Below are 7,368 nucleotides of genomic sequence, written 5' to 3'. Positions count from 1 at the left end.
AAATTTTGGAAAATAATATTCATAAAGCTGTAACTGATGTTGGCCCACATCAGTTGGTGTTTAGTGCTGACTTTACCAAATTTGAACTCGAAGACTCTATTAAATACCTTAAAAATGGAAAGAGCCTATGCTCAGACTGTCTTCACCCAGAATTTATTAAGAAACTCTAGGGCCTAATGGTTGTTCAGTGCTTTTAATGTTGATCATACCAGAAGCTGGAACTCTAACATACCAGTAATTTGGAAGAAAGCTATTATTGTCCCAATACGATAAGCAGGGCAAACCTTCTGACAAATTCGATGGATATGGGCCGATAGCCCTTATGAGTATTTTGGCAAAAATTAGAGTGGATGATCACTGGAAGACTGACCTGGTTTCTCGAGCCCACGGTCTTATCTGTAACTCTCCAGGCAGGCTTTAGACATTTTCATTCCACTGCTCAGCAGGTGGCCTACCTTAACCAAAATATTAAGGATGACAGCTGCAGATCTGCTATGATGGCCTTTGTTGACTTCTCGTCAGCGTATGATAAGGTCTGGCGCCCTCAGTTAATTTGTAATATGATTTCTAAAGGAATTAGTAGCAATGTGTTGCACTGGCTACGTGATTACCTTGGCCAGCAGTTCAGTGAAATTTGAAACTCTATCCATATTCCATACTTGCCAACCCATGACACTAAAAAATCAGGAGATTTTTCACAATGTTAAAAAGACTTTTTAAATGATGAAAATATAGTTTTTAATAATGAATTAACTTTAACTAATTCTTAAATGCAAGCAACACAAAAATACCTTACACATAAAAAACATTTTTATTACTTGCATCGTTTAAGAAAACAGAAAAAAAAAAAAAAAAAAAAAAAACTTTAATCAGTTTTCGTACAAATGTTATAAACAGTGGCAGATTTTGCTTTCTTTAAGAAAGAAACTTTATAATTTTGTTCATAGCAATTGCCACGTAGGCCTGCTCTTGCTAATAAAAGTTTTCCTAATGTGTCATCACTAATTTTAGATCTAAATTTAGTCCTCGTTTTCGCAACAACACTGAAAATCCTCTCACACTCTTCATTACTATGGGGAACTGTCAAGATGGCCAACATAATTCTAGACAGTTCACTATACTTTAAAATTCCATCAGCATCTTTCAGTTTTCCAATTAAACTCCACTGGGTGTCAATCCTAGCTGATTTTATAACTTCATCCAAGTTTTCTAATTGTAAACTGCTGTTATGCAGCTATTGGAAATGTTTCAATTTTTCCTTCCTTTTAGAACTCCTTTAAAGATAATAGTAAATATCAACAATGTGTTCATCCACATTTGTTGGTAAAGAAGCTGCCCCTTTTTCAGCTGCTAAATTTAAGAGGTGACAGGTGCACCTCATAATCTGTAAATCTGAATTTTCCTTTCTTAAGATGCCAGTCTTCAAGCCTACCAATACTGGTGCATTATCGGCACCAAGTGCTAAGCAATTATCCAGAAGGACTGCATTTTCTTTTAAAGTTTTAATAATTAGCGCTGTGCTACAGTAAAGCCTGTCAAATGCCCTTCTAAAGTGGGGACAGAAAGTAAACTGCACTCATTTCCTGAAGACTCTGGATTAAAAAAGAAACAATTGGATACAGTTTTGAATCAGTATTATTGCTTCCATCCGTAGAGAGGCAGAACGGAGCTGTTTTAATGCAATCAATAACTGAAGATTTATTTTTCAAATCCATTTCTTTAACAATTGCACCTGTTTTGGTCCTTGCACTTGAGTATTTCTTAGCGATTTCACTATCGGGGAACATTTTTCTAAATAAAGCTGCAATGTGATCCGATGCATTCAGTTGCAGGTTGTGCTCTAGTAAAAAGGCAGAGAACAGATATTCTGCATTAATAACTTTTTGGTCCTTTGTTTCCGAAGAAAAAAAAAAAAAAAAAAATTTTTTTTTTTTTTTTTTTTTTTTTTTCAAAACAACTCATGTTGTCCTTGTGTTTTTGTGTACGTACATGTTTGAGAACATCCGCCCTTCCACCATGCGGAATCGAAAAATCGCAGTGACAGGCGGTACACATCGCGAATTTATTACATTTCCTGGAGGAAATAATGGAAGGAAAGTCAACTGTGTACGATTTTTGAAACCTACACGAGTATTTCACCTTTCTCGCAGACATAACAAAAGATGATAATTTCTAAAACTATTTTCCGAAGGCACGTGTACTCACACAACTTGGGACAAAATGACCGAAATAACTAAAGACCATCCAAATAACAGCTTGCTTTTAGAGATAATTCAATTGCTTTCAGATGCCCAAAATCACTTTTTTTGTTCATATAACAAAGTATTAAGCCAAGTTCCATAAAAATCATGAGAAATTTTAAGAATAAGAAAAAGTCGAGAGAAATATCGGGTTGGCAGGAGAGTGGTCGAAAATCGGGAGTCTCCCGCCTAAGTTGGGAGTGTTGGCAACTCTGATATTCAAACAATTGGAATCTGGACTTCTTCAAGGTGTTCTTTTAAGCCCTATACCTTTTAATACTTATATTAACGATCTGACCAATTCATTGGAAAGCATTCCCGGGCTAAAAACTGCTCTGTTTGCTTGTGACCTGGCAATGTGGGCTAGTGAGCCAAAGAACACCCAGGATAGGCTTAATGCTACACGTGTGGTGATGGCGATAAGGAGCGCGCCTTGCGCCCTCCGATAAGTGTGGCAACCCTAGAGGAGAAGTTTCTTACGAGTAGCGAGCAGAGCGAAACAGGCAGGCTGTCGGGCAGTGTGCGCGAAGTTCCTAAATAAAGCTTAATTTTTATTGTGCACTATGTCTTGTTAATATTATATTAATGCAGTAAGAACATAATCTGTGATATGGAATTCGAGGATTGGTGGTAAAACCATAACCGGAAATTACCATAATGGTAACCCGGACTGTGTTAAATCGTATGAACAGTTCTCAAGCACTTTCGGTTTTGACTACAAGCCATCACTCAAGATCTCCAAACCAGAAGTAATGGATTACATCGGTTTTTGTCCTCTGGATCACAGATGAGTAGTAATTATAGATCATTTTATAATTCTGTTTTCTACTTATCATTTAATTTCATTTTCTTTAGTTAAATTTTTCCTTTTATTTTGGCTTAAAAACCTTGCACAATGTCTGATGTTTATGCCGTCCAAATTCCGGTTTATAACCGATCAGACCCATCTTTATGGTTTATTATGTGTGAAAGTACTTTTGCTCTTGCCACCCCCAAACCTATCACAGAATCCATTACTAAATATAATTATGTAGTTTCTCATCTTCCTCCAGATATCGCATCACTAGTACGGGATTTACTTATGAAACCAGACCCTATTGATCCATATGCAAAGCTTAAAACTGAGTTAATAAATCGTTCAGGAGAATCTTCTCAGCAAGAAATTCGCCAATTATTATCTGGAGAAGAATTAGGTTCTCGAAAACCTTCCGATTTGCTTAGAAATATGAAACGTCGAGCAGAATCTTTAAATGTTCCTGATAACTTAATGTTAGAATTATTCCTTCAACGTTTGCCTTCGACTGTTCAGTCTATTTTGGCAGCGGTTTCCAATTTAACTGTAGATAAAGCTGCAGAAATTGCCGACAGAATTTTAGAAGTAAATCCAACCCCAGGGACTTGTGCCGTTTCTCGCACAGTCGATCAGTCTCTTGAGGATAAATTATTTAAACAAATAGAAAAATTAAACAAACGTATTGATCGCATTTCTCTTTCTCGTGGTCGCTCGCCAAATCGCGGAGATCGCAATAAGGAAAGAAGCAATTTCAAAAGGAGAGATTATTCTGTTTGCTGGTATCATAGACGTTTTGGGAAAAAGTGTAGAGATGACAAATGTACAAAACCTTGTTCATGGCAGGGAAACGAAACCAGCAAAGAATAGAGGCGACTTATTCTTTGCCTCAAGTTTCACGTCGCCTGTTCGTTCGTGACCGTAGAACAAACCTTTCATTCTTGGTCGATACCGGCTCTGACGTGTCCTTACTTCCAGCAAATAATTCTCAAAAACGGAATTCGTCCCAACAAACACTTTTCGCTGCTAATTCTTCTACTATTCATGTTTATGGTCAAAAAACACTTTCTTTGGATTTCAAATTAAGACGACAGTTTACATGGACTTTTCTTATAGCAAATGTTAGTACACCCATTCTTGGAGCAGATTTTCTCCATTTCTTTGAATTGGTGCCCGATCTCAGAAACAAATGTCTCAAAGATTTAAAAACGCATTTTAAAACCGTCGGTTGCGTGAAAAATGCAAGCATTTATTCAGTAAAAACTGTATTTAGTGATACACCATATCACAAAATTTTAAAAGAATTTCCTTCAGTTACTAGATTACCAGATCCTAACCAACCTGTTAAACATAACACCGTTCATTATATCATAACTAAAGGTCCACCTGTGGTTGCAAAACCTCGTCGGTTAGCTCCAGATCGCTTAAAAATAGCAAAACAAGAATTTCAAACTATGATGCAATTGGGGCATTTGAGACCTTCGAGCAGCAATTATGCATCCCCACTTCACATGGTTCCAAAAAAGGGAAGTCTGGAATGGAGACCTGTAGGAGATTATCGAGCATTGAACGCTCAAACAATAAAAGACAAATACCCTATTCCATGTTTAGCCGACTTTACTTCTGCATTGCAGGTTACTAAAATTTTTAGTCATGTCGACCTGATTAAGGCATACCATCAAATACCAATTAACCCAGCCGACATCCACAAAACCGCCATATGCACACCATTCGGTTTATTCGAAAGTATCCGTATGCAATTCGGCTTATGCAATGCATCTGCGACTTTTCAACGTTTTATAGTTGAAGTCACGCGGGATTTAGAAGGCGTTTACGCTTTTGTCGATGACTTGCTCATAGCCTCTAAAGATTCTGAGGAACATTGCAGGCATTTGAAAGCTTTTTTTTCCAAACTTCAGGAATATGGACTTTGCATAAATGTTTCAAAATGCACCTTTGGTCAAACATCTATTGATTTCTTAGGCTTTCACCTTAGGAACGGAATTGAACCTCTTCCTGACAAAGTCAAATGTATTTTAGATTTTCCTCAACCTACCACTCTCACTCAGCTTCGCCGATTTATAGGCATGTTTAACTTTTATAGATGTTTCATACCTAAAGCAGCACATATTCTTTCTCCTTTAATAAAATTGTTAGAAGGCTATATTAATAAAAAGAAATCTCGTTCTCGTGTTCAGGATTCATCCCCACAATTAAATTGGAACGAGAATGCTGAACAAGCCTTTATTGCTGCCAAAAATGCCATTGCTCAGGCTACCCTTTTGAGACACCCTATTCCCGGAGCCCAGCTAAGCATCTGGGTAGATGCCTCAGACGTCGCAATAGGCGGCACACTTATGCAGTTGTCTCAACAAACATGGGAACCTATAGCATTTTTCTCTATGAAACTCAATAAAAGTCAACAGAAATGGTCCGCGTACGATAGGGAATTATTTTCTATTTATTCTGCAATTAAGAAATTCCTACACATGTTAGAGGGCAGAAATTTTATAATTTATACGGATCAAAAACCGTTAATATACGCTTTTAAACAGAACCCTCATAAATGTTCACCTCGACAATTGCGCCATTTAGATTTTATTTCTCAGTACTCTACTGATATTAGGCATGTGCAAGGTTCAAAAAACGTCGTTGCTGACGCTCTTTCAAGAATCGAAATTGATTCCATAACAAAATCTCCATTTTTGGATTTTAAAAAATTTTCGGAAGCTCAACGGCATGATCCGGAGGTACAAGACCTTCTCAAAAACAACACATCATCTTTGAAACTGGAATTTAAACCGTGCCAATATTCTGATGGTAATATTCTTTGTGACATATCAACAGACATTCCTCGTCCATTTGTTCCGAATTCCTTTCGCAGACTCATCTTTAATCATCTGCATAATCTGTCACATCCAGGAATTGCAGCTACTACGAAGCTTATTTGTTCTCGTTATGTATGGCCCGATATGAAACGTCATATCAAAAATTGGGTGAAATCCTGTGAATCTTGCCAAAAATCGAAAATTACTAGGCATACTAAAGCACCACTGGGCACATTCTCTCTTCCTGATGCACGTTTTACAGAAATCCATATGGATATCGTTGGACCGTTACCTCCATCAGAAGGCAACGTGTACCTTTGACTCTAATAGATAGATTCTCCAGATGGCCTGAAGCCATTCCCATCCCGGATATGAAAACGGAAACCATTTGCAGAGCCATCTTCAACTGTTGGATATCTCGTTTTGGCTGCCCATCGATCATAACAACAGACCAAGGTTCTCAAATGAGATCCGCACTTTTTGCAGAATTTACGCGCATTTTAGGTACGAACAGAATCACAACAACAGCCTATCATCCAATGTCCAACGGCATTGTTGAACGATTTCATCGACATTTAAAATCTTCTCTCAAGGCTCACGAGACCAATAACTGGACTGAAACACTACCAGTTGTTATGCTTGGTATTCGGACAGCCGTAAAGGAAGATCTACAGTCATCTTGTGCTGGACTGGTGTACGGCACAACTCTCAAGCTGCCTAGTGATATGATAACGTCATCTAAGATATCTCCGTATGACACACAATTTATCACGAATCTTAGGCATAGAATGCAACAATTGAATCCAATAGCAGCATCTGCACATTGCCAAGAAAAATGTTACGTAAGTGCTACCTTAAAGTCGTGTACGCATGTATACTTATGTGTCGATCGAGTAAAGCCACCTCTGTGCCAACCATATACAGGTCCGCATAAAGTTCTTTCTAGAACGAACAAAACTTTCACAATTGATGTTAACGGTCTGAAATCTACTGTGTCTATAGACCGTGTGAAACCAGCCTATTTGCTTTCGGACTCTAATTTGCCTGAACTGAAAACAAATAAAGACTTAAAGACAGTTCAGCAGAATAAATCTGCAAACGAACTCTCTAAGACACAAACTGTCACCAGATCGGGAAGACATGTTCACTTCCCTAAGAAACTTGCTTCTTACATAACAATTTAAAACATTTCTTTTAAAATTCATATCTTAACATATTTCTTGTTATTTCATGTTTATTATATGTGTCAATACCTTGTTATATATTGAATTGCATTTTGATCTTTTCTAATTTTATATTCTAATTTTGTAATCATGTAAAAAATACCCGACAGCACGGATACTCTGAGATAATTTCATAACTTATGTCGTTCCTTTGAATAGCCATTAAAGGAACTGGGGGGAAAATTCTGTGGTGATGGCGATAAGGAGCGCGCCTTGCGCCCTCCGATAAGTGTGGCAACCCTAGAGGAGAAGTTTCTTACGAGTAGCGAGCAGAGCGAAACAGGCAG

This window comes from Stegodyphus dumicola, chromosome 9 (assembly GCF_044657685.1).
Source record: "Stegodyphus dumicola isolate Sdum_Otavi_A_Nest chromosome 9, ASM4465768v1".
Lineage (NCBI taxonomy): Eukaryota > Metazoa > Arthropoda > Arachnida > Araneae > Eresidae > Stegodyphus > Stegodyphus dumicola.
This window is presented reverse-complemented; position numbering follows the sequence as displayed.